General features: G+C 43.1%; 1 pseudogene; it reads left to right on the forward strand.

Annotated features, from left to right (window-relative positions):
- The window catches only part of LOC144686963 (ferritin heavy chain B pseudogene), a 36,022-nt pseudogene extending 13,954 nt beyond the window's left edge, over window positions 1–22,068 (forward strand).
- The last annotated feature ends 5,815 nt before the right edge of the window (window positions 22,069–27,883 follow it).

A 27,883-nucleotide genomic window follows, 5' to 3' on the forward strand; every position in this document is an offset into this window, starting at 1 on the left:
GCAGAAAATCAAAAGGGGAGGGTTGGCGTGAGGGAAGGTGGGTGGGGTGGAAAGCAAGGGATTCAGGATCACATCGTCCTCAGTTTCCCCTTCATGTCAGATACTAGAGTGTGAGTGAGCTGGGAGTTGAGAAGGGGAATAAAGCAGGAACATCATCCTTAATGTTCTTGGTGACATTGGATGCCATGGGCTCTGTCGCAGTGGGCCCTATGATGCAGAAAACCATTTTGTCAGGGCTCAGGAGAGGCAGGCATCGGTGTCCTGTTTCTGCTTTGCTCCTTTCTATTGTGTATCATCTTGTTCAACAAGGAGGAGCCTGGAATATCAGTAATTGTGTTTGGGTGATGTGCCTGCCATAGCTGAATAACTACAGGTATGTGGAATTAGCAGGTGTTGGATATAGGCTGACATCATTGGAAGCTGTGTAGGGGTGAGATGGAGAGTCTGGATAGTAGATGTGAGTCCTGAGTGCCAGGGACTGATGCTGCCTGAGTGATGGGAGTCTAATGCAATGAGTAGTGCAAGGTTGGTTTTGTGGTGGATAGGAGATGTCATGCAAAAATGTGTTCACCTTGATCAGCCACGTGTGATCATTAGACTTCTTATGCTCTGGTTCAGATGACCTCCCTGACTATCAGTTCCCAATTACTTCTGAGGGTCATTCCTGAGGACCTCTTGGCCTCCCACAGAACCATCGCATCTCTCCCCTGTGCCCCTCCGCCACTAAGGTCTTGAAGTTCTATCTATAACCCTGGAACCCTCCCTTTACCTTATCTTTTCAGTTTCTTTGTTTACAATTTCAGCAATAGCTTCCTGTTCTTCAGTGCAGCTTCCCTTTAAGAGGAGAACAAAAGCACCATGTGAGATGGGGGAATGCTTTTCGGACTCCTGCTGAGCTTTGAAGCTGCCAGGACCACCGACCCTGCTGGGCCCTTTGCAGACCTAATTTGCATGCTGCGTACCTCTTCATCAACAAGCATGGTTAGATTATGAATTGCCCCAAAAAATTGCAAGGACCAATTTTTAGTCTACCAGGCAGTTTTATGAGAGGCATAAGGAAGGCATGTGAAGCTTTCAAAAAAAACAACAGAAGGAGAGTTTCATGACTCCACTCAAAGCGATTCTAATGAAGTGGTAACCAAGCATGCAATTTCTTTAGTGATTCTCACCAGAAATGCCCTGTACACTTATTCCACTACAGCTTTCACAATGTTCAACACCATTTACAACTCCTCAGATACTGAAGCAGTCCATGTCCAAATGTAGCAAGACCTGGACAATATCCAGGTGTCAGCTGACAAACGGTAAATAACATTCGCACCACACAAGTGCCAGGCAATGACCATCTCCAGTAAGAAAGAATCTAACTATCGCCCCTTGACGTTTAATGCCATTACCAGTGCTGAAAATCCCACGATCAACATCCTGAAGGTTACCATTCACCAGAAACTGAACTGGACTAGCCATATAAATACTGTAGCTACAAGAGCAGGTCAGAGGCTAGGAATCTTGCGGCAAGTAACTCACCTCCTGACTCCGCAAAGAACATAAGAACATAAGAACCTAGGAGCAGGAGTAGGCAATTCAGTCCCTCGAGTCTGCCCCGCCATTCAATACGATCACGGCTGATCTCATTTCAGCCTCAACCCCAATTTCCTGCCCTCTCCCCATAACCTTTCAACCCATTACTAATTAAAAATCTGTCTATCTCCTCCTTAAATTTATTCAGCGTCCCGGCATCCACTGCACTCTGAGGTAGTGAATTCCACAAATTCGCAACCCTTTGAGAAAAGTAATTCCTCCTCATCTCTGATTTAAATCTACCACCCTTTAGCCTAAAACTATGGCCTCTCATTCTAGAATGCCCCACAAGGGGAAACATCCCCTCCACGTCTACTTTGCATATCCCCTTTAGCACCTTATATAACTCAATTAGATCTGCTCTCATCCTTCTAAAATCTAGTGAGTATAGGCCTAAACTGCTCAATCTCTCCTCATAAGACAAGCCCCGCATCTCTGGAATCAATCTAGAGAACCTACTCTAAACCACCTCCAATGCAACTACATCCTTCCTCAAGTAAGGGGACCAAAACTGTGCACAGTACTCCAAGTGCAGTCTCACCAATGCCTTGTAAAGTTGCAACAACACTTCCCTATTTTTATACTCTATTCCTTTAGCAATAAATGCCAAAATTCCATTTGCCTTCCTTATTACCTGCTGTACCTGCATACTAGCTTTCAGCGATTCATGCACGAGGACACCCAGATCCCTCTGCACTGAAGCATTCTGAAGTTTCTCTCCATTTAAATAATAAGTTGCCTTTTTATTCTTCTGACCAAAATGGATAACCTCACACGTATCCACGTTAAACTCCATCTGCCAAATTTTGGCCCATTCACCTAACCTGTCCATATCCTTTTGTAAATTTCTTGTTTCTTCATTGCAACTTACTTTCCTACTTATTTTGGTGTCATCTACAAATTTAGCTACAGTACCTTCTAGCCCTGAATCCAAGTCATTAATATAGATTGTTAATAGTTGGGGCCCAAGGACCGAACCCTGTGGCACCCCACTAGTTACAGCTTGCCATCCAGAAAAAGATCCATTTATCCCGACTCTCTGCTTTCTGTTGGTTAGCCAATCCTCTATCCAAGCTAATATATTACCCCTAACCCCATGTGATCTTATCTTGTGTATTAATCTTTTGTGCGACACCTTATCAAAGGCCTTCTGGAAGTCCAGATAGATTACATCTACAGGATCCCCATTATCCACTTTGCTTGTCACATTTTCAAAGAACTCTAGCAAATCAGTCAAACACGATTTACTCTTCATAAAACCATGCTGACTCTGATGGATTGCATTTTGACTTTCCAAATGCTCCATTACTACTTCCTTAATGATGGATTCCAACAGTTTCCCAACGACAGACGTTAAACTAACTGGCCTATAGTTTCCTACTTTTTGCCTCCCCCTCTTTTTGAATAAGGGTGTTAGCATTTTTCCAATCCACTGGAACCTTTTCAGAATCCAGGGAATTTTGGAATATTATAGCCAGTGCATCCACTATCTCCGCTGCTGCTTCCTTTAAGACCCTGGGATGTAGGCCATCAGGTCCTGGGGACTTGTCATCCTTTAATCCCAATAGTTTGCTCAGTACTTTTTCTTTAGTGATGGTGATTGTTCTAAGTTCCTCCTTCCCTATACCCTCTGCACTACCTGTTACTATTGGGGTGGTACTAGTGTCCTGCACCGTGATAACTGAGGCAAAATATTGATTAAGCGTCTCTGCCATTTCTGCATTCCCCACTATTAACTCCCCGGTCTCATCCTCCAAGGGACCAACATTCACTTTAGCTACTCTTTATCCTTGTATATACTTGTAGAAGCTTTTGCTATCAGTTTTTACATTTTGCGCTAGATTTCTTTCGTAATTTACCTTTTTATTATCTTTTAGTAACTCTTTGTTGATCTTTGTTTCCCAATCTTCCAGCCTGCCACTGACCTTTGCAATTTGGCATGCCTTAGTTTTTGCCTTTATGTTATCTCTAACTTCCTTGCTTAGCCATGGATGCTTTTTCCCCCCTCTTGCCATCTTTCTTCCTCTTTGGAATATATTTTACTTGGGAGGAATTGAATATCTCCTTAAATATCTGACGCTGTTCATCAACTCTCAGTTACGTCTCAGTAATCGCCACCAAATCATACCTATTTATCTCTATTTGTGCTGTTAACTCATTAGTTTTATTCCGAATGCTACACGCATTCAGATACAAAGCCTTTAAGTTTGCCCGATTGTCAATTTCCCCTACTCTTATATGATTCTTTGGTTCAATATGGCGTTCACACACTCTGTCCTTTTCTTTCACTTTTTGGTAATAATCAGCCTCGTCACTAACCTGCACTCTTACCCTCTCCTTAAACTTTGATTTTTTTATATTTCCATGCAACTGAACCCTCCTCCCCACTATTTAGTTTAAAGCCCTATCTACAACCCTAGTTATGCGATTCGCCAGGACACTGGTCCCAACATGATTCAAGCAGAGCACGTCCGAACAGAATAGCTCCCTCTTTCCCCAGTACTGGTGCCAATGTCCCATGAATTCAAACCCGTTTCTCCCACACCAATCTTTGAGCCACACATTTACCTCTTAGACCTTATTGACCCTGTGCCAATTAGTTCATGGTTCAGGTAGTAATCTCGAGATTATTACCTTTTTGGTTCTGCTTTTTAATTTAGCCCCTAGCTGCTCGTATTCCCTCAGCAGAACCTCTTCCCACGTTCTACCTATATCGTTGGTACCTATGTGGACCACGACAACTGGATCTTTCCCCTCCCACTCCAAGCTCCTCTGCAGCCCAGATGAGATATCCTTAACCCTGGCACCAGGTAGGCAACACAGCCTTCGGGACTCTCAATCCTGGCTAACGAGAACAGTATCTATTCCCCTAACTATACTATCCCCGATTACAACAACATTTCTCTTTTCTCCCCCCACTTGAATGGCTCCCTGTACCATGGTGCTATGGTCTGTTTGCTCATCCTCCCTACAGTCCCCGCTCTCATCCATACAGACTGTCTACCATCTACAAGGCACAAGTCAGGAATGTGATGGAATACTTTCCACTTGCCTGGATGAGTGCAGTTACAACAATGCTCAAGAAGGTTGACAACATCCAGGACAATGCAGTCCGCTTGACTGGCATCCCATCCACAAACATTCACTCCCTCCACCACTGACACACAGTAGCAGCAATGTGTACCATCTACAAGGTGCACTGCAGGAACTCACCAAGCCTCCTTACACATCACCTTCCAAACCCATGACCACTACCATCTAGAAGGGCAAGGGCAGCAGATACATGGGAACACCACCAACTGGAAATTCCCCTCCAAGCCACACAACATCCTGACTTGGAAATATATCACTGTTCCTTCACTGTTACTGGGTCAAAATCCTGGAACTCCCTTCCTAACAGTGCTATGGGTGTACCTACACCATATGGACTGCAGCAGTTCAAGAAGGCAGCTCACCACCACCTTCTCGAGGGCAGTTAGGGATAGGCAATAAATGCTGGCTCAGCCAGCGACACCCACATCCCATAAATGAATAAATAAAATAAAAACTCTTATATTTGTACACACTCCTATTTCAGTAAGGCACAAGCTAAGTTTACAATGTAAGGTCTTGCAATGCTCGTCTGTTTCAAGAACTTTACAAATCAAGCCATTGAAACACAAACATAATCACTCTGTGACATGTAGGATCCACTTACGCCAACAGTGATCTGGGAAACTTAGTAATGTGGCGCGGTTCACCAGGTGGATCTGACTATTCACTGGGAAAGAAGATGAAAATGCAGTGACTGGAAGCATCAATGTGAGCAGCACATAAACTGATAATGCAATGCTGTCTGGGCAATAAGGCATGTACATAGGAGTTGAGGGCAGTGGTGCCAATAACAGCTAGTGCAATCCTTATGTTGAAATTTTTGGCTGCAGTTATACTTGTCGATGTGAAACTGTAATTTTGCACTCCTGATTCACAGAGAACTTTTGATCCAGGACTCATTCAAAAGTTGAATCAAGCAGATCTTGTCAGCCAATGGGCAGTAGTTTTTTTAAAATTCTCTGCATACTGCTCCAGTTTTCAGTGTGAACAGTGGTAGGTAGGTGGAAATCACTGCCTTCATTTTTCCTGAAAAAATACAGATGCCATCAGTTCTGAGCTCAAATAGTTGAGTGACTGCCATGCATATGTTATAAAGAGGTACAAAGTGAAAGCTTTACCTTGTATAATTTCAACTCTTGGTATAGCAGCCACCATTCATAATGTAAGTGTTAAATGTGACTTTACCAGGTGTAAATTTTTACGCCCATGATACTACAATGTAACATTTACCCACAAAATATCAGCTTTCTCTTCTATTCTTTGCTGTTTGACACTTTAGAAAGGGCAACTTCTTTAAAATAAAAACAGAAAATGCTGGCAATTCTCATCAGTTCAGGCAACATTTGTTAAAAGAGAAACTGAGTTAACGGGAAGAATCTTGTGCTCTTGCCAGTGGCAAGCTTGGAAGCGGGAAGGGTACTTACTTAGGCAGGATGGTGATGTACCTGAACCCCGCCACCTTTCCGCCTCCACCAGAACTAAATTCTGGGCCAGAAGGCCTATAGTTGACCAATCCATCCTGCTGTCAATTAAGGCCCTTAAGTGGCCAATAAATGACCGCCACTGGGATTAACCCTGTTGCAAGCAGGCATGTCACCATGCAATGTGCAGAACAGATGAACTTGTGTGGGCTGCTTGTCACCTTGGTGGGGTCGGGGAGGTGGCTCCCTTGATCAAAGGCAATCAATAACTGATTGAGGGACTGCATGGACTTGAAGGGGGATGGCGCTGAGAGCCACCATGCCTGGCCTTGCTTCCAACCCCCCCGTCTCATTTCTCCGTCACCCCCTCCCCAACACATTTCTTCCCTGTGGCCTGGTTCGCTCCATGATCCTGGGACTCTGGGGGAATGACCTTCTGGAAGCAGTCATGGCCTCCTCAGTGGCACTGATGAGCTTAAGACCTGCCAGCCATTGATTGGCCAGCAGTTTACGCTAGGCGTGACATCTGCCACCAGGTTCTTGATTCCAGGGGTAGGCCTGTCTGATGGCCTCATCACTGCCTGATTGGCCTGTGGTTCGGCAGGCCTTTCTGAAAAGAGCACAGGACTCTTGCCAGCTCTCCAACCAGCAGGCGAGACCCCAACACCTCAACAAGATACTGAAAAACATTTCAAGTCAATTACCTTTCATCAGTTGAAATTGAACTATTCTAGTTAAAGCAAAGGGATTAAATATGAAGTATCAGTACCACTGTGTCAGTTAATGAGCTGCTGTGTCAATCAGAGCTGGTGGTGGGGCAGGATTGATGGCAGGGATTAAACCAAGCAGTGTATTTTCCAGCAAGCAACGTCTAATTGATAAGCAAACAGAATCTATTTAAACGAGTTTCAACTAACTACAGCAAATGGAACTCATGACCAAAACTATATAAAGTCTCCTGATGACAGCAGAGTTATCTCTCCAGCAAAATGCAATGAGTGGAGGATAGCTATGTACAAATTATGGGTGTAAAGTTAATTCCACATCTCACAGCCAAGCAGGCTCCAGGCATGATTGACAGGAGAATTTACCAATTCTCTCCATTGGCTTGGAATAATGGTGTTACTATATACAACCATTTTAAAATACTTTACAATTTGCCAGTTTTGGCAACATACAACATACCCTTCAGAAAAGGCCTTACTTAGGAAATCAGCTCACATAAACACTGATCCCTAAAGAACCCCCATTTATCCATGGAGAAGAAATCAGTTGACGTTTCGAGTCCTCACGACCCTTCGGCAGAACTGAGTATAGTTAGGAGAGAGGTGAAATATAAGCTGGTCTAAGGTGGGGGACGGGGGGAGAGAGAAGTTGAGGGTGGGGTGATTGTGGGTATAAGCAAGCAGTGATAGGAGCAGATAATCAAAAGATGTCACAGACAAAAGGATCAAAGAGGTGTTGAAGGTGGTGATATTATCTAAGAAAAGTGCTAATTAAGAACGGAAGGCAGGACACTTAAGGTATAGCTCTAGTGGGGGTGGGGTGGAAAGACTAACAAAGTTTTAGTTTTAGATTTAAAAATAATGGAAATAGGTGGGAAAAGAAGAATCTATATAAATTATTGAAAAAAAAAGGGAGAAACGGGCTGGGGATGGGGGGAGGGGGAGTTTAAGATCTAAAGTTTTGGATTTCCAGCATCCGCAGTAGCTTTTAGCTTTTTGTTTTTAATCCATTTATCCATCATCATCGTTCACATCTAAATTGAGTTACAACAGGACAAACTTATGTGATTTGCTTCAATCCATAGTTTTAATGGCTAATCCTGTATTCCTCTGACTGTGCTTTTTGAATTAGAGCTGGACTAGTTTCTCCCTCTGCTTTCCCTCCTCCCTAGACCCTCACAATATTGAGTCAAGATTCAAGACAATCTCTTACTCTAATTCATTCCATGCTAGGATCTGATCATTATGGCATCACCCTGAAAATACCCTTCCATTAGTCGTTGGGCTTTTCAAGCCTAGTCTTTGTGTAATCTAATCACTAATTCCAATTTATTTCATCCTCGATCTAATTCTTTGATATCCTTGAGATATGGACCTTGATCCTTTACCTGGATATCGCAACCTTGAGGAATAAAATCTTGAGTTGCTGCTGCGAAGAACCCGCAAATGGTTTGCAACATCACCTGAGTAAGAGCATGTAACTCCATTTAAAGCGAATGTTTGGTGAATCATATTTTGAAATATTGGCAGTGAGGATGAGATAAATCAAAAAGCCGTGCGGTTAGGTGAATCGATCCAACTTCTACTAATTCAAGCCAGAACATTTTCCATTGTTTAGAAAACAATTAGTTTGTAAAATTCTGAAATTTATCCAAGGTAGAATAATTAATCATAACATCCATGTCATGTAAATGGAAAAGGTTGAACCTAAACCAATTTGGAACTGATCCAGATAGACTCATAGACTAGGTGCTACACTAGAAGTGTCTGCATTCTGCAACATAGTCCTATAATCTTGAAGATTCAGAATTAAACTGCTTGTCCCAAAATCTTCTAATATTAGTATTTTCAGCTCTTACATCCAGTTATGTTGAGTTACATCAAGTCTACATCACAGAAACAGGTCATTCACCCAACAGGCCCATGCAAGCATATGTGCTCCTCCTATTCTTCTTCACTTGTCAATTTATCTTCTATTTCTTTCACTCTCATAGGACTTAGGAGCAAGATTAGCCTGCTCCAACATTCAATAAGATCATGGCTGATCTGGTTGTGGTCTGAGCTTCACTTTCCTGTCCATGCCACATTACCCTTGACTCCCTTGTCAAACAAAAATCTAACACAGCCTTGAATAAATTTAACGACCCAATCTCCACTATCTTCTGGGGAAGAGAATTCCACACTCCAATGACCCTCAGAGAGAAAAAAACAATTCTCCTCATCTCTGTCTTAAAGGGAGACCTCTTATTCTTAAACTATGTTCCCAAGTTCTAGTTTTCCCCAAAAGAGGAAACACCCTCCCAGTATCCACCCTATCATGGCCCCTCAGGATTTTATATGTTTCAATATTCTTCTAAGCTCCAATAGGTATAGGCCCTATACCTATGTTCAACCTTTCTTCATGAGATAAGCCCTTCATCCCAGGAATGAGTTGAGTAAACCTTCTCAAGCAATTGAGAAGCAAGTAAATGCTTTGCAAACAATTATATCTTTTTTTCAAATAAGGACACCAAAACTTCATACAATATTCCAGATGCTCACCACCACCTTCTCAAGGTCAATTAGGGTATGGGTAATAAATGCTGGCTTAGCCAGTGAAGCCCATACCCTATGAAAAACTTTTTAAAAAGTGGTCTCACCAAGGCCCTGTACAGCTGCAGTAAAACTTACTGTTATGTTCCTTCTGTTGGGTTGCTTTACTCCTGAACACAGTTGCTCACTTATCTACCTTTGAGTGAGCTGGCAAACAACGTGCTGCAGACGCAGAGACCAATATAAGGTGAAGCACATGCTGTTTATTTACACAAGTAACAGAGCACTAACACAACATGCGCTTCTCCAACCAGACCCTATTCCAAACTACTGATTAACATTGTAGCCCGCACGACACAGCAATTGAGTAATACAATCACATGGTCAATCTGCTCACATTCTCTTAAAGGTGTATTGCACCTCAGGTTACCACATCCTACCCCGTTTACACAAAAGTACAATTTACAATCTTTACAATATATCAACTCTTTACATAAATAAACTCAGTATAATAAATTCAGTATCTCTGGAGGCTTCTTCACTTCTGCCGAATGTCGTAGTTCTATGACTTTGGACGGTTTATTCAGAGCTTCCCTCTCAGGAGTTATCTGTCCACTAGGCTCCCCAGTAGGACCTTGTAAGTTTGTCCTTTCGACTCTCTCAGGCTTAACGGATCCTACATGTTCTTTCAAACCAAGAGGAGTTCCTTCTACATGTGGTGTGGATTCCAACGGGAATGCTTTCATCCTCTTTTGGGCCCAATCACATCCACTCATGTAGCCCCTTCTCTCCAAGTTCAGCAATATGAAGGTCAACAATCAGGAAGGTTCTCAAAACCTGGATGTTGGGCAAGGCTAAATTGGACATGGTATGATCAGCTTCCTGTTGTAGAAAAATAAAAAATTTGGGGCCTTGTTAATAATTCTGCTTTTTCTTCCTGTATGTCTTCTTTTGATGGGTTTCTTCTTTGCAATGCTGACTTTAATCTTGGTCTTCTTTTCAATTTCCCTATTGGCCAGGCTAGGCTCAGGTATGAGCTCAACTTGAGTGAACTCGGTGGTTGAGTCTTCCAGCATTTCCTCAACTCTCAGCTTGGTTGGAAACTCAGGGGTGTCTATTTTAAAACTTCTTGGCTTTCACGTAGCTGATTCTTTAGCTCTTCCATTTCTTTTTTATATTTATCAGTTGTTTCCTGGAGAAATAAATATTGCTGTGTTTTCTCAGCTAATTTATTCTTCATCTCGGCCAGAGATACGCTGAATTCTTTCTGTTCTTCCTCATATCTTTTTGTGGTACAAATTGGGATCTGAGGGAATTTTGCAATATGTAAAAGTCCTTCAGCAGGTTTTCTTTTTCTTTTTGGAGGTTACTGACTTCAACTCAAACTCTGTCCTGATGCATCATCTCTACGAGTTCCTTTTGTTGAGTCTTTACATATTCCTTTTTACAAACAGCAATATTTCCTGCTTCTGATTAAGATGTCAATAATTTCTCAAGATTAATCTCTCTTAACCAGTTTCTTCCGAAGAGACTCGGTCCTCTGCCTGCTATCACTATTAGGGGTAAGTCAACAGGTTGAACCAATTTATATTTCTCCCTTCTTCTAACTATGCTCCAGTTCTGCCGAAGGGCCATGAAGGCTCGAAACGTTAACTGATTTCTTCTCCGCCGATGCTGCCAGACTTGCTGAGTTTTTCCAGGTAATTCTGTTTTTGTTTTGGATTTCCAGCATCCGCAGTAGCTTTTAGCTTTTTGTTTTTATCTTTGAGGTTGATTTTCATACTGTACTGGAATTTTGCATATACCTTTTACTCATATGTCTTCGTTAGTATACGTCTTTAAGTTAGTATCTGAATGTTCCAGATTTAGTGAGTGGTCTCCTCCATTCAGATATTTAAATGTACATTCCCCGATAACTGTCGTGGATGCCCCTGTATCCACCTCCATTCGGATGAGTTTTCCGTTGACTTCCATTGTCATTGTGGATTGGCTCAGTTTTACTCATTTTTAAGTTGTGTAGTGAGTAAATATCTGACTTTGTTTCTTCTGGTTCCTCTATTATGTGGATTTCACGATTTCTACCTTTTTATTACCAAGGGTTTCAGCTGAAAGTGGCTTTTCACAAAATTCACCAAGTCATCAAAGCTCTTGGAATTTGGGGTGTTGGGTGCCATTAGACTATGAATTAGGCCATATGGTTAACTACCACACATTGATAAGGCGATTGCCCACTTTTTCTCCTCCCAATATGTCATTGGCCAAAAAGGACACAAGGCGTTCAATATAATGTGACCATCATCGGTGGTCTGATCAAACGGTTCAATGCGGTCAAACTGTGGCGACTTTGACGACTATGGTGAGGGCTGTACTTAGAATCAGCCTGCAAAGCACGGCTGATTCACATCAGCGGAATTTTCGTGGCTTTCCTTGGTGTCGTCGACTGGTCGTGTTTTGCCTCGTCGCCAGTTGTTATGTTCCTTCTGTCAGGTTGCTTTACTCGCGAACACGGTTGTACGCCTATCTACCTATGAGTGAGCTGGCAAACAACATGCTGCAGACGCAGAGACCAATATAAGGTGAAGCACATGCTGTTTATTTACACAAGTAACAGAGCACTAACACAATGTGTGCTTCTCCAACCAGACCCGATTCTAAACTACTGATTAACGTTGTAGCCTGCACGATACAGCAATTGGGTAATATAATCACGTGGTCAATCTGCTCACATTCTCTTAAAGGTGTATTGCACCTCAGATCACCACATTTACCCACTTTTATATTCCATTCCTCTTGCAATAAATGCCAACATTCCATTTGCCTTCCTAATCACTTGCTGTGCCTGTATTCTAACCTTGTGATTCATGTACCACCCAGTCCCTCTGTACCACCAAGTCCTACTCTCACCATTTAAATAGCATACTATTCTTAATGTCTAAATGGACAATTCACATTTACCCACTTTATGCTGCATCTGCCAAATATTTGCCCACTCATTGTACCTGTCTATATCTCTTTGCAGACTCATTATCTTCTCGTGACAGCTTACTTTCTTATTTTAGTGTCATCAACAAATTTAGCTACCATGCATTCAGCCCCTTCATCCAAGTAATTGATGTAGATTGTAAAAGTTGAGACCCCAGCACTGATCCCTGCAGCACTCCACTAGTTACAGCTTGCCAATCTGAAAAATACCCCTTTATCCGTAGTTTCTGGTTCCTGTTAGCTAACCAATGCTTTATTCATGCTGATTTGTTACCCCCTATACCATGTGCTCTAAACCTGTGTAGTAACTTTTGATGTGGCACCTTATCACAGAGTCACAGAATTACAGTGTAGAAGAGGCCCTTCGGCCAATCGAGTCTGCACCGACACGTGAGAAACACCTGACCAACCTACCTAATCCTATTTACCAGCACTTGGCCCATAGTCTTGAATGTTATGACGTGCCAAGTGCTCATCCAGGTACTTTTTAAAGGATGTGAGGCAACCCACCTCCACCACCCTCCCAGGCAGTGCATTCCAGACCGTCACCACCCTCTGGGTAAAAAGGTTTATCCTCACATCCCCCCTAAACCTCCTGCCCCTCACCTTGAACTTATGCCCCCTTGTGACTGAGCCTTCAACTAAGGGGAACAGCTGCTCCCTATCCACCCTGTCCATGCCCCTCATAATCTTGTACACCTCGATCAGGTCGCCCCTCAGTCTTCTCTGCTCCAACGAAAACAACCCAAGTCTATCCAACCTCTCTTCATAACTTAAATGTTTCATCCCAGGCAACATCCTGGTGAATCTCCTCTGCATCCCCTCCAGTACAATCACATCCTTCCTATAATGTGGCGACCAGAACTGCACATGGTACTCCAACTGTGGTCTCACTAAGGTTCTGTAGAACTCCAACATGATCTCCCTACTTTTGTAATCTATGCCACGATTGATAAAGGCAAGTGTCCCATATGCCTTTTTCACCACCCCACTAACATGCCCCTCCGCCTTCAGAGATCTATGGACGCACACGCTAAGGTCCCTTTGTTCCTCAGAATTTCCTAGTGTCATGCCATTCATTGAATACTTCCTTGTCAAATTACTCCTTCCAAAGTGTATCACCTCACACTTTTCAAGGTTAAATTCTATCTGCCACTTATCTGCCATTTGACTATCCCATCTATATCTTCCTGTAGCCCAAGACACTCCACCTCACTGTTAACCACCCGGCCAATCTTTGTGTCATCCGCAAACTTACTAATCCTACTCACCACATAGTCATCTATGTTGTTTATATAAATGACGAATAATAGGGGACCCAGCACAGATCCCTGTGGTATGCCACTGGACACTGGCTTCCAATCACTAAAGCATCCTCCTGTCATCACCCTCTGTCTCCTACAACTAAGCCAATTTTGAATCCACCTTATCAAATTACCCTGTATCCCATGTGCATTTGCCTTCTTTATAAGTCTCCCATGTGGGACCTTGTCAAAGGCTTTGCTGAAATCCATATAAACTATATCAACTGCACTACCCTCATCTACACACCTGGTCACCTCCTCAAAAAATTCAATCAAATTTGTTCGGCATGACCTCCCCCTGACAAAGCCATGCTGACTATCCCTGATCAAACCTTGCCTCTCCAAGTGGAGATAGATACTCTTCTTCAGAACTTTCTCCATGTCTTTTGGAAATCCTAGCACACCACATCTACTGGTTACCCTTTATCTACTTTGAATGTTACTTTGTCACAAAACTCTAATAGATTAGTTAAACACAATTTCTCTTTTACAACACCATGTTGGCTCTGCCTGATCACATTTCTAAGTATAGTGCTTTAACTTCCTTAATAATGGATCCTAGCACTTTCCCTATGACAAATGTAAGGCTAACTGGCCTATAGTTTCCTGCTTTCTGCCTTCCTCCTTTCTTAATAAAAGTGTCACATTAGCTTCATGTTCTTCCCTTTAAGTGCAACCTGCTCCACCAGAAGCTGCTCAAAAACAGCCAAAATGCTTGGTTTTGAAGCACAGGAAGGTTGCTTTTCAATTTGCACATTATTAGCAGTGAGTGCTGATAGCTTCGCCATTACAGTCAACAGCAAAATCTGGTCCATTGTCTCTTGTGGATTTGGAAGGCGGAGGACTGCTGCTCCTGGCTTCACAAAGCAATTGCCAACATCACAGGCTCGCTCCCTCTCATCACTTAAAACTAAAATTGAAATCAGTAACGCTGGTAATTTATGTATTTTTAAAATATTTCCTCAAAGATCTTCAAGCACCACTATTAACTGAACTGTCTGAGGGATATAGCTGCTAGACTGGGTCTGCAGCAGGTAGTGAGGGAACCAACAAGAGGGAAAAACTTCCTTAACCTTGCCCTCACCAATCTACCTGTCGCAGATGCATCTGTCCATGTCAGTATTTGTAGCACAGTCCTTGTGGAGACAAAGTCCTGTCTTCACATTGTGGATACTCTCCATCGTATTGTGTGACACCACCACCATGCTAAATCGAATAGATTTCGAACAAATTTGGAATCTCAAAACTGAACATCCATGTTGTGCTGTGGGCCATCATCAATGGCAGAGTTGTACTCAGCCACAATCTGTACCTCATGGCCCGGCATATCCCCCACTCTACCATTACCATCAAGCCGGGAGATCAACCCTGGTTCGATGAAGAGCTTAGGAGGGCATGCCAGGAGCAGCACCAGGCATTTTTAAAAACCTGCTGATGCTACTACACAGGATTACTTGCATGCCACACAGTGGAAGCAGCCTGCAATAGACAGAGCCAAGAGACCCCACAACCAGCAAATCATATCAAACGTCCGTAGTAAAAGAAAATGCTGGAATAACTCAGCAGGTCTGGCAGCATCTGTGGATAGAGAAACAGAATTAACGTTTCGAGTCCATATGACTCTTTTTCAGAGACAAAGAGAAGTAGAAATGTGATGGATTTTATACTGTTTAAGAGGGGGTGGGGCAAGATGGAGGCCAGGGATAGGTAGAAGCTCAAGAAAGATTGACAAAGATGTCATGGACACAGGACAAAAAGTGTTAGTAGTAGTGTTAAAGGCTAAAGAAGGTGCTGATGGTGGCATAAAGGTAAAATAGCAGAATGTGTTAATAGCAGAACAAGGGTCAGCATCCTGTGAAAGCAAAATATAAAGACAAGTGAGGGATGGCCCTGTTGGTTGGTGAGGGTGGTGGTTGAGGATAAAAATAAATAAATCAAAATAAAATAATTATTGGAATAAAAAAGGGGTATAGATGGAGGAGCGAGTTCATGTTCTGAGGTTGTTGAACTCAATGTTAAGTCCAGAAGGCTGTAAAGTGCCTATTCGGAAGATGAGGTGCTGTTCCTCCAGTTAGCATTGAGCTTCACTGGAATATTGCAACAGACCTAGGACAGACATGCGGGCATGAGAGCAAGATGGTGTGTTGAAATAGCAAGCGACAGGAAGGTCTGAATAATGCTTGCGGATTGAGCGAAGGTGTTCTGCAAAGCGGTCACCCAGTCTGCGTTTGGTCTCTCCAATGTAGAGGAGACCGCATTGGGATCAGCGAATGCAGCAGAACAAATTGAAGGAGGTGCAAGTGAAGCTCTGCTTCACCTGAAAGGAGTATTTGGGGCCTTGGACGATGAGGAAGGATGATGTAAATGGGCAGGTCCTGCACCTTCTGCGAGTGCATGGGAAGGTGCCGTGGGAATGGGATGAGGAGTGGACCAGGGTGTCATGGAGGGAACAGTCTCTGCAGAAGGCTGGTGGGAGGTGAAGGGAAGATGTGTTTGGTGGTGGCATCATGCTGGAGTTGGCGGAAATGATGAAGGATGAGTGAAAAGTGGGGACAAGGGGAACCCTATCGTGGTTCTGGGAGGGAGGAGAAGTGGTGGGGGCAGAGGTGCAGGAGATGGGTCGGACATGGTTGAGGGCCCTGTCAACCACAGTTGGGAACCCTTGGTTAAGGAGAAAGGAATACAGGTCAGAAGCGCCGTTTTGGAAGGTAGCATCATTGGAATAGATGCGACTGAGGTGGAGGAACTTGGAGAATGGGATGGAGTCCTTTCTGGAAGCAGTGTGTGAGGAGCTGTCGTCAAGGTAGCTTGCGGATCTGTGGGCTTGTAACGAATATTGGTAGACAGACCATCACCAGAAATGGAAAAAGCAAAGTCAAGGAAGGGAGGTGTTGGAGATGGACCATGTGAAGGTGAGAGAGGGGTGGAAATTGGAAGCAAAAATTATAAAAGTGTGTACCATCTACAAGATATATTGCCAGAACTCACCAAGCCTCCTTAGACAGCACCTTCCAAACCCATGACCACTACTATCTAGGACAAGGGCAGCAGACACATGGGAACACCGCCTCCTATCGTAGGGAAAAAGTTAGAAGCTATTATTAAAGAAGTTAACATAAGAACATAAGAAATAGGAACAGGAATAGACCATTCAGCCCCTTGAGCCTGCTCTGCCATTCAATAAGATCATGGCTGATGATCTTGTGTTTCAATTTCCATATTCCTACCTAACCCCGATAACCTTTGATTCCCTTGACTAACAAGAATCTATCTACCTCTGCCTTAAAAATATTCAATGACTCCATTTCCACCACTTTCTGGAGCAGAGAGTTCCAAAGTCGCACAACCCTCTGAGAGAAAAAAATTCTCCTCATCTCTGTCCTAAAAGAATGACCCCTAATCTTGAAACAGTGCCCCCTGGTTCTGGACTCACCCACAAGAGGAAACATCCTTTCGACAGCCTTGTCAAGGCTGATCAGGATCTTATATGCTTCAATCAAATCACCCCTTACTCTTCTAATCTCCAGTGGAAACAAGCCCAGTATGTCCACCCTTTCCTCATAAGACAACCCACTCATTCCAGGTATCAATCTAGTAAACCTCCTTTGAACCACCTCCAATGCATTTAAATCCTTCCTTAAATAAGGAGACCAAAACTGCACACAGTATTCGAGGTGCGGACTGACCAATGCCCTGTATAACTGAAGCATAACATCCTTACTTTTATGTTCAATTCCTCTCGTAATAAAGGATAGTATTCCATTAGCCTTCTTAATTACTTGATGTACTTGCATACTAACTTTTTGTGACTCATGTACTAGAACACCTAGATCCCCTCTACACCTCAGAATTATGCAGCCTTTCTCCATTTAAGTAATACTCTTTTTTATCCTTCCTGCCAAAGTGAACAACTTCAATTTTCCCACATTAAACTCCATTTGCCAGATCTTTGCCCACTCACTCAACTTATCAATATCCATCTGCAACCTCCTCATGTCCTCTTCACAACATACTTTCCCACCTATCCTTGTGTCATCTGCAAATTTAGCTACCATGTCTTCACTCCCCTCATCTAAGTCATTGATGTAAATTGTAAAAAGTTAAGGCCCCAGTACAGACTCCTGTGGGACGCCACTCGTCACATCCTGCCAATCAGAAAAAGACCCATTTATGCATACTCTCTGCTTTCTGTCAGCAAGCCAATCTTCTACCTATGCTAATATGTTACCCCCTATACCATACACTTTTATTTTCCATAATAATCTTTGATGTGGTACCTTATCAAATGCCTTCTGGGAATCCAAGTGGAGTACGTCTACAGGCTCCCCTTTATCTAATACGCAGGTTACTCCTTCAAAAAACTCCAATAAATTGGTTAAACATGATTTTCCTTTCACAAAACCATGCTGACTCTTTGCAATTGCCTTGAGCTCTTCTAAGTGCCTCCTAAACTCCTTAATGATCAATCCTAATAACTTCCTCATTACAGATGTCAAGCTAACTGGCCTATAGTTTCCAGTTTTCTGCATCCCTCTCTTGAATAGAGGGATTATATTTGCTACTTTTCAGTCTGATGGAACCTTTCCAGAATCTATCTAAATTTGCACCAGCACATCTTTTAAGACCCTAGGATTTAGTCCATCGAACCTAGAGACTTGCCAGCCCACAGCTCCATCAATTTGCTCAGCACCATTTCCCTGGTGATTTCGATTTCACCAAGTTCCTTTCTCCCGCTCACCTCCTGATTTTCAGCTATTACTGGAATGTTTTTTGTATCCTCTATAGTGAACACAGCAGCAAAAATATTTGTTGATTTCTTCCACCATTTCCTTATTAACTACTATTAACTTCCCACTGTCACTGTCTAGAGGACCAACACTCACTTTACTTACACTTTTCCTTTTTAAATACCTGTAGAAACTCTTGCTATCCATTTTTACATTCCTAGCTAGCTTCCTCTCATACTCTAATTTCTTTCTCCTGATTAACCTTTTAGTCATTCTCTGCTGTTCTTTATGTTCTGTCCAATCATCTGTCCTGCCACTCATCTTTACAGAGTTATATGCTTTTTCCTTAAGTTTGATGCTTTCCTTAACTTCTTTAGTTAACCACGGATGATGGGTCTTGCCCTTAGAATTTTTTCTTTGTAGTAGGAATGTACTTATTCTGAATACTCTGAAATATCCCCTTAAATGTTTGTCACTACTTCTCAATTGATCTTTCCTCTAGCCTAGTTTCCCAGTTCAGCTAGCTCAGCTTTCACCCTCACATAGTTGCCCTTATTTAAGTTTAAGATATCTTCTTAGACCCACTGTTCTCCATTTCAAACTGGATGTAAAATTCAATCATATTGTGGTCGCTGCTACCTAGGGGTGCTTTTACTCTGAGATCATTAATAAATCCTGTCACATCACACAATACCAAGTCTAAAACAACCTGGTGTCTGGTTGGTTCCAGTTATAGTAGGGCACTTGGAAAAGCGCAAGGTTATCAGGCGGATTCAACATTGTTTTGTGAAAGGAAAATCGTGTTTAACCAACTTATTGGAGTTCTTTGAGGAAGTAACAGATGCTGTGGATAAAGGGATATGCTGTACTTGTATTTCCAGAAGGCATTTGATAAAGTGCCACATCAAAGGTTATTGCAGAAAATAAAAGCTCATGGTATAGAGGGTAACATATTGGCATGGATAGAAGAATGGCTGGCTAACAGGAAGCAGGAAATAGGCATAAATGGGTCTTTTTCAGCTTGGCAAGATGTAATGAGTGGCATGCCATAGGGCTCAGTGCTGGAACCTCAACTGTTTACAATTTATATAAATGATGTGGATGAAGGGATTGAAGAGGTGGTTGCCAAATTTGCCGATGACACAAAGATAGGTAGGAAAGTAAGTTGTGAAGAGGACATAAGGAGGCTACAAACAAATATAGATAGGTTTAGTGAGTGGGCAAAGATATGGCAACTGGAGCATAATGTGGGAAAATGTGAAATTGTCCATTTTGGCAGGAAGAATAAAAGAGAAGCATATTATCTAAATGGTGAGAGATTGCAGAGCTCTGAGGTGCAGAGGGATCTGGGTGTCCTTGTGCATGAATCACAAAACGCTGGTATGCAAGTACAGCAAGCAAGTAATTAGGAAAGCTAATAGAATATTATCATTTATTGCAAGGGTAATTGAATACATAAATAGGGAGGTTATGATTCAGTCATACAAGGTACTAGTGAGACCACGTTTGGAGTACTGTGTACAGTATTGGTCACCTTATTTAAGGAAGGATGTAAATGCGTTGGAAGCAGTTCAGAGAAAGTTTACCAGACTAATACCTGGAATGGGTGGGTTGTCTTATGAGGAAAGGTTGGACAGACTAGGCTTATGTCTGCTGGAGTTTAGAAGAGTAAGATTGAAACATATAAGATCCTGAGGGGTCTTGATAGAGTGGATGTGGAGAGGACATTTCCTCTTGTGGAGAATCTAGAACTAGGGGTCACTGTTTAAATATAAGGGGTTGCCCATTTAAAACAGAGATGAGGCTGAAGTTTTTCACTCAGGGGATCATGATTCTTTGGAACTCTCTTCCTGAAAAGGTGGTGGAAGCAGAGTCTATGAATATTTTTATGGCAGAGGTGGATAGATTCTTGATAAGCAAGCGGGTGCTAGGTTATCGACAGTAAGTGGGATGCAGATTTCAGGTTACTATCAGATCAACCATGATCTTATTAAATGGTGGAGCAGGCTCGAGGGGCTGAATGGCCTACTCCTCCTCCTTGTTTCTATGCAAGTTTCCACCTAAGCCACGCACCATCCTGACGTGGAACTATATTGCCATTCCTTCACTATTACTGGGTCAACATCCTGGAACTCCCTCCCTAACAACACTGTGGGTTTACCTACACCACATGGACTGCAGCAGTTCAAGAAGGCGGCTCAAGGGCAATTAGGGATCAGTAATAAATAATGCCTAGTCAGTGACATCCACATCCTGTGAAAGGGAAAAAAAAGTGCACAGTCAGCTGCAATGCAGGGAGCCATCAAGTAATGTTTTATCTGAAGAGAAGTGTTTGGCAATGAGGATTATTGTCTCAGATCAAGTACAATATCTGATCCTTGGCCTTTTGGCCACTGCTCTGCGCTGTGAGACTGCTGGCCTTCTGAAGTACATCATTCTCTATTCTGCAAGGCACCAGCAGACCCTGTCATGGCTTCCGTCTGCCTTTGAAGATGGCACTCCACAGTCAGCCCTCACCCGGCGTCTCTGATTGAGCACTGAGCTCGATGTTGTCCCAATTAGGGCATCTGCATATGAAACGTGTGAAAGATGCAAATGCAGCATTGTGTCAGAACTCAGAAATTACCATAGATTGGAAATCCTAGTTATTAGTTCCGGTTTGCTGGATTACTGGTTTTGTAAAATAACCACCATGCTACCATTCCCTCAATTAATTCTTTTATGAAAAGCTGAGCAACAAATGTTCAAATGTACAATTATTGTGGATATTTCATTTGAACATCAATTGAAATGCAGCCCAAGCTGATGGTGCTTCGTGAGGGGCCTGAGTCTCCAATCAGCTCCCAAACATATTATTGTATGCTAACAATTATGATTTTTGTGTGAAGGTCTTTGTTCTGTTCTACCTTATTATATTGCTGTTCAAGATTTATTGTCCTGTTTTTGTCATGATGAGGAATAGAACCGATGGTGCAAAATGAACCAAGTGTCATTCTGACCTTCTGTTTCAATAATCTGTGGGACAAATACAGATTAAATTCCTGCTTCCCTGTTCCAACAATGTTGTGAGACTGGCCTTCATCTTCCAGGACTGTACAATGCAGATTAATTAATTAATGCAGAGGGAAGCAAGGAGCAATATGCCATGTTGACATCATTACTGCTAGTGAGCAGTAATATTGAAGATAGCTTCCCAAGTGCCTCAGAACTTTCGCAAGGACTATGAAGATGCTGTTGACAAGCAGATCAACCTGGAGCTCTATTCCTCTTATATTTACCTCTCCACGTCCTTTTACTTTGACTGGGATGATGTCACTGTGTCACTTTGCTGAGTTCTTCAAGGAGCAGTCTCATGAGGGAGCAAAACACGCTGAGAAACTGATGAAATTCCAGAATAAACATAGTGGCCAAATCATCCAGGAGGGCATCAAGAAACCAGTGGAGCAATGGTCTGGAGGCCATGCAGAGAGATTTGCAGATGGAAAGGAATGTGAACCAGAGTCTGCTGGATTTGCACAAGCTGTCCTCTGGGAACACTGACCCTCATCTTTGTGACTTCCTGGAGACTCACTACTTGGATGAGCAAGTGGAGATGATCAAGAAGCTTGAAGATCACTTCACCAACCTGAAGAGACTGGGAACCCCTGAGAATGGCATGGGAGAGTACCTGTTTGACAAGCTCACCCTGGGGGAGAGTGACTGAACTGTGTGCAGGGGACAAGCTTGTTGTGTTTAGTGCTAGTGTTTGTATGATTGAACACAAAAGCCAGTATTCTCTGACTGAAGGTCAGTTTCAAACAAAGTCGTGAGCTGGTCTTGGAGCATAGTATTAACTGTAAATAAACTGCTTAAAATAAAAGATAGCTAGTGCCTAAACAGCTGCTCATCTGCCCCTCGTCCTATTAGAGGCAACGTGTGTGCAGAACCAGCTGATATTCGTTTGCATAAAATGTATATTGCTACATCTAATGGTAATGTCACTGGACTAGGAATCCAGAGTCACAGGTTAATGCTCTGGAGACATGGGGTCAAATCCCACCAAGGCAGCCGGTGGAATTTAAATTGAGTTCAGTGAAAGCTAGCCTCTGTAATGATGACCATGAAACTATCATTCCCCTGGTGCAGTCCAGAAAAGCCAAACAGGAGGGGGGATCAGAAACCAAATTCAATGGTTTGGAGGGAATATTGTCCATTGTTTTCTATGTTGCAGTTTTACAGTCAGATTTACAAGCTATTATGTGAGAGCGTGGCAGAGGAATGTTGGCTCCATCATATCAACTACCAAGTAAATTCAGTAGAAAGGCTGCTGATATAATGCCAGATTGTGGGTAATTATGGCACTATTAACCCATACCTACTAGGGACTGGAAATAAGCTGTTCCCTTTCTCTTCATTTAGTCTCTTCCCAAAGCTGGCATCTCATCCATCTGGGCTGCATTGCAACTTGGAGATAAGGGATGGTGTGATTAAGCGACTGTGTAAACTAGTTCAATGGATAGATCAGGAGGAACAATAGACAGGCACCTTGGTCTGCTGACTTTGCCTAACGCAGTAGGGTCAGCTCAGGTCATGCATGGTAAAATGCTCTTTGTGCTAAGAGTATTCGGCACCATGGAATGGCGATTACAAGCCCCGATATGAAGTCAAACAACAATTAGGCAGTTTTGTCCTTTCATTGTGATAAAACAGGCTCCATAAGGTTCATTTTCTACTCCCAGGGGTTTAACAGCATTGCAAAAACCAGTGTACTGTGGGTTCTGGAAATCTGAAATAAAAATTTAAAAAAGAGCAACAGAGTTAATAAGTAGAATTTTTACTTGCCCCCCAGGAGGCAGTAAGGGAGGCAGGGAGGGCCAGTAAAAGGGGGAACCGGCTCCCCGACCATGTCCCACCATCGGGGAATCTTACTGATGGCGGGATTGGGATCAGGCAGGCAAATTGAATATGCAAAGACCCTACTAAGGACCCTTTTACCAGGCAACTCGAAACTGGAGGATGGACACCTGCCACGTGGAGAGGCTGTCAGCTACATGGAGGAATCCTCCCAGCAACAGCCTGGGGAAGAAGGGAAGTGAAGGCAGCTCCCACAGGCCCAACTATTTCCTTGGATGGGTTTCCCTTCCATCACTAGCAATTTTTTTGTACATTTTTGTACAGTGAGGGTATTTGGGAGGCTAACCAAGGAGGGGAGAGATCAGAGGTCAGAGAGATCACAGAGGAGAGGAGAGGTTGGTGGTAAGAAAGAGACTAGGGAGGAAAGAGACTGAGGGGCCGAGGGTTTTAAGGGAGAGATCCTGGAAGAAGAGAGGTCAGTGGGAGATGGTATTGGGAAAGGGAAGTGATTGGTAGATGGGGAGAAATCTGTGGTGTTTCGGATGGTCCCTCTGAACTGCGGACTCTTAGCGTGGTTCTTGGTTACTGGTATGCGTGACCTATCTTCCCTTAGACAGACTATAGTCATACTATGGTACTTGCTTAATTTGCTTACCTGTACCACATCTAAACATGTTACAGAGTAGGTATGTTGCTCTTGAGCATCGTGTGTTCCAACCTCTATCTTTCTCTCTCAAGTCTAACACATGACTGACTAATGTCAGTGGTACATCATCTACATTATACATTAGCGTATCCATTCTGTTAACCCTTACACTACACCTCCCCCAAGTATGCTATCCACTTTTTAACAACAATATGAAACTATGTCTTTAACTATTTACATTGCATTTCTATAACTCTCTTTTTACAGTTACAGGCTCTACCCAACTCCAAATCCTTCTGTTCCTCATCCCCTAGTCAGAGTCCTGAGCGATTCAGTCTTCCACAGTATTCTCAGCCCTTAGGGAAGACCTCTTGGAGACATGCGAGCTTTCTTCGTTCCCATGGAGGACATCACCATCAGCAGAATGGAACAGCAATTTTGCAGCATAGCTGGTAAGCAGAGTGTAGGTGTCAAGACTACTGGATTGAAAGGACAATGAATCTTTTGCAATGAAAGACTGATCCACAGGAAGGACATCAATCTTCGGAGTCCCTGGGACTAGAAGAGAAGAAATCAGGACTCTGAGGAATGTTTTGTTCCCTCTAAGCACACAAGGAAAGACCTTTAGAAGATGAATAATCTTCAACTCCAAGGAAGACTCTCTCAGCCAAAACATTCACAGTGCATTGAAGGCGGAAAGGATATTGAAGATCTGAGATTCTGATGAATCAAGATGACAAAGGAAAAATAATGACAAAATTTCAGTAAGCCTTTCAGGAAAGGAAGAAGGAATTTCCTGATGGTAGACCTTCCTTTCAAAATACTTCTCTTTGTGTGAGGCTGCTCCACTCTGGGCAATGGGAAGAATTGCTGAGTTTATGGAGACAAGACAGCACCATCTCCTGCAATGGCATGAATTTCAATGACAAAATGAAGATGAATTCCCTGTAGAGGAATAACTTGGAGAGAGATTGCAAAGCTTTTGAAGTTCTGAAGATTCTGCCTCAGCTTCTGTACTGATATCCAGCTCTAGAGGGAAGAAGATTTTCAGCTGTGACTGAAGTATGGGCTTCACTTGACTTCCACCCCTTGGAATAGGTGCCACCATCTCATTGGCAGTGTGATCCTTCATGGACTCTAACATGGAATCAGGCCAAGCATTTCTTTGGAAGACTCTTCATGGACAACCAGTGATAGACTTGGTATTCTGTTGGTAGGTTCAGTGGAACAAAGATCTGAATGCTGCTCAGCTGGTAGAAACGCAGCTGACTCCTCAAGAAAGACACCAGAGCCTTCATATGGTACGTCTATCGAATGACGGACCAACCTCTAGGACCTCATCCTCCAACAGATCACTCAGTGCTGCAATGGATTCTTCCTCATTACTTCCTTCAGGAAAGAACCAACTCAGGTCCAGCGGGTCTTCATGTGCATGGTCACCTTTTGCCACAGTGCCTTCTGTATCCGCCAGCTCTGGCCTAACTTCATGAAGAACTGAGAGATTCAGAACCTCAATCTCCACCCGGAGTCTAGTGGATGGTGTCTCTGTGAAAGAGAGGAACTTGTTGCTGAGTGTATAAGCTTCCTCAGCTGCTGAAGGCTGAATTGCCACTGGTTCTAAATTAAAGGTTGAAGATTGTTCCGTGAAAGACATTGCGTTGTTCAATACTGGTCATCATCTGGCTTTTTCCAGAATTCCTAGAAGTATGCCAACATCACCACTCAATGAGGATGTATGTTGATTATGGCCAACATAGAGAGAATCAATGATCTGCCATCCCTTGTAATGAAGAGGAGCAATAATCCTGCCTTTGATTGGAAGGTTTGTGCCAGCTGGACCTTGCAATTTGATATCTGATGGATGAAAGGGTTTGGCAGAAGCCAGTCTAAATCATCTGCTAGTATGTTAAGGGCAGCTCTACTATCAATTTTAAAGGTGGTATTTAAGTCTTTAACTTGCACTTGAACTGAGCCATAGTATGACCTAAGGCTATCAACTTCCTCTAGGAACTCTGTAATTTCATCTTTGTGTTGATTCCCAATTTCTTGGATGTATGTGCTTCATAAATATCTTCTTGTCTTCTACTTCAATTAAAGTTGTTAGATTTGCAGAAACCCTTGAATTATCCAGTCGTCCTGCACTGGAAGCACTCCGCACACCCTGCTGGACAGTCTTGGTGTCTAAACAAAAACAAAAATACTTGGAAAAACTCAGCAGGTCTGACAGCATCTGTGGAGAGGAACACAGTTAACGTTTCAAATCCGTATGACTCTTCAACAGAACTAAGGAAAAATAGAAAAGAGGTGAAATATAAACTGGTTTAAGGGGGGGGTGGACAAGTAGCGCTGGATAGAGGGCCAGTGAAAGGTGGAGATTGCCAAAAGATGTCATAGACAAAAGGACAAAGAGTTGTTGACGGTGGTGATATTATCTAAGGAATGTGAGAATAGGTGACATTAAGGGTAGAAAGCAGGACGAGCAAGGTACAGATAGCCCTAGTGGGGGTGGGGTGGGGGGAAGGGATCGAAATAGGTTAAAAGGTAGAGATAAAACAATGGATGGAAATACATTTAAAAATAATGGAAATAAGTGGGGAAAAAATATATATAAATTATTGGAAAAAGGGGGATCGGAAAGCGGGTGGGGATGGAGGAGAGAGTTCATGATCTAAAGTTGTTAAACTCAATATTCAGTCCGGAAGGCTGTAAACAGCCTAGTCAGAAGATGAGGTGCTGTTCCTCCAGTTTGCATTGAGCTTCACTGGAATATTGCAGCAGGCCAAGGGTGGACATGTGGGCATGAGAGCAGGGTGGAGTGTTGAAATGGCAAGCGACAGGGAGGTCTGGGTCTTGGTGTCTACATTGGTTCTTCAATCCACAATGTGAACATCACAAAATGGCTGCCGCTGTGGAATTTCCCACCCTTTCGCCGGGTTTGGCAGGCTTTTGTGTGGGTTGAGCTGCTGGTCGTGGGCCTACCCAGTCAACAGAGTCATGTGGAGCTTTAGAGTCATGCCGAATTCGCCCGGTTTAGCACTCAGTTTGGCCAGCATCACATACTGAATCACTTGCTCGATAGCAGCATTCCATGATGTGCTAAAATATGCATCAAAGGCCTTGGGAGCAGTGTCAAAGTTTGGCAGTGGATTCTTCGACCCCTGCGTCAGGAGAACATCATCTGCTCCCAGATCCACAGCATAAAAGAAATAAACTGACCTGATGCTGCTGCTCTTTAGCTTACAATCCCAATGCCATCCAAAACCTGAGGAAGTGTCTTTTCCAGAACTTCCAGCTCTGGTCTCTCTGCAGACCATCAATATTTTTGGATGGCTGCAGGAAAAGCAAGGACTGTTCAAGTGGTGCTGGCATTGTCACTACGTTCCAGTTTTCTGCCTTCTTCCATAGAGTTGTAAGTACGAGCTTCTACCAAGATTTTCTTCACTGTCTTGCTGTGATTCCGCCAATGGCCCAATGCATTTCTTATATTGATGTCTCCACTGCTGCCACCATGTTTTGGATGATTCCCCCCTGATCTGCGGACTCTTGGCGTGGTTCTTGGTTACTGATATGCATGACCTCTCTCCCCTTAGACAGACTGTAGTCATTCTCTGGCACTTACACTTATTTACCTGTACTACAGCTAAACAGATTACAGAGTAGGTATGTTGCTCCTGAGCATGGTATGTTCCAACCTCGATCTTGAGGGTCTAACACATGACTGACTGATGTCAATGAGACATCATCGTCTACGTCATACATTACCATATCCATTCTGTTAAACGTTACATTACATGTGGGAGAGTAGAGTTTGGTGGCGGGAAGAGAACCAGGGGCAACAGGGCAGAGATCTGGGAATGGGAAGAGACCAGGAGGAAAGATCAGAAGTAGCAAACAGATGGCAGCCTCGGTGATTGGTATGTGAGTGGAGGTGGTGGGTGCAGTTCTCTGTGTCGTGGGGTGTGATCTATTTTCATTAAACTTTAACACACACAATTTAAGTGCCATTTGAGACTCAGTATTAAATATAAACATTCCCATG

The sequence above is a fragment of the Cetorhinus maximus genome, chromosome 11, assembly GCF_964194155.1.
Source record: "Cetorhinus maximus chromosome 11, sCetMax3.hap1.1, whole genome shotgun sequence".
Taxonomy (NCBI): domain Eukaryota; kingdom Metazoa; phylum Chordata; class Chondrichthyes; order Lamniformes; family Cetorhinidae; genus Cetorhinus; species Cetorhinus maximus.